The sequence below is a fragment of the Penaeus monodon genome, chromosome 31, assembly GCF_015228065.2.
Source record: "Penaeus monodon isolate SGIC_2016 chromosome 31, NSTDA_Pmon_1, whole genome shotgun sequence".
NCBI classification, from domain to species: domain Eukaryota; kingdom Metazoa; phylum Arthropoda; class Malacostraca; order Decapoda; family Penaeidae; genus Penaeus; species Penaeus monodon.
The window spans coordinates 18,301,202-18,301,617 of record NC_051416.1 but is presented as its reverse complement, the minus strand read 5'-3'; the positions used below and the strand labels follow the sequence as shown (position 1 = coordinate 18,301,617).

General features: G+C 48.8%; 1 pseudogene; it reads right to left on the bottom strand.

Moving 5' to 3' along the window:
• Nucleotides 1–416, bottom strand: part of LOC119592908 — a 38,873-nt pseudogene that overhangs the window by 27,237 nt on the left and 11,220 nt on the right.

The following is a 416-nucleotide window of genomic DNA, read 5'->3' as shown; positions in this document are numbered from 1 at the left end:
CTTGTAAGCAAGGTCATAACAAAAGTGCATGAAATGGTTCCATAATATTTGCTCAACTGTCCGTTTCAAATGATGATTGTGCAAATTTTTAGTTCACGCCAACGTTTGCAGATAGTTTAACAAACTCAAATACGAAGTATGAGCTTACTATTCTTTGAACTTATGAATATTAGCTGTTCACCCTCCTGCCCCAGGTGGCCTTGACGTGCACCGCCTTCTTGTCATGGGCTGCCGCTGCGTCTGACCCAGCACAGACTCGGCAAACCTTCTGCGCCAGCCGTTCGCTCCTCCGCCGCGCCTGCCGGGGACACAGCGAGGAAAGAGTTTGGATAATCCACTTTCACACTTACAGAGGCGGATTCATCAGCCAGATATGAACATCGAGGCTCGCAATGTCTGACGGTGCGTGTTGCCTC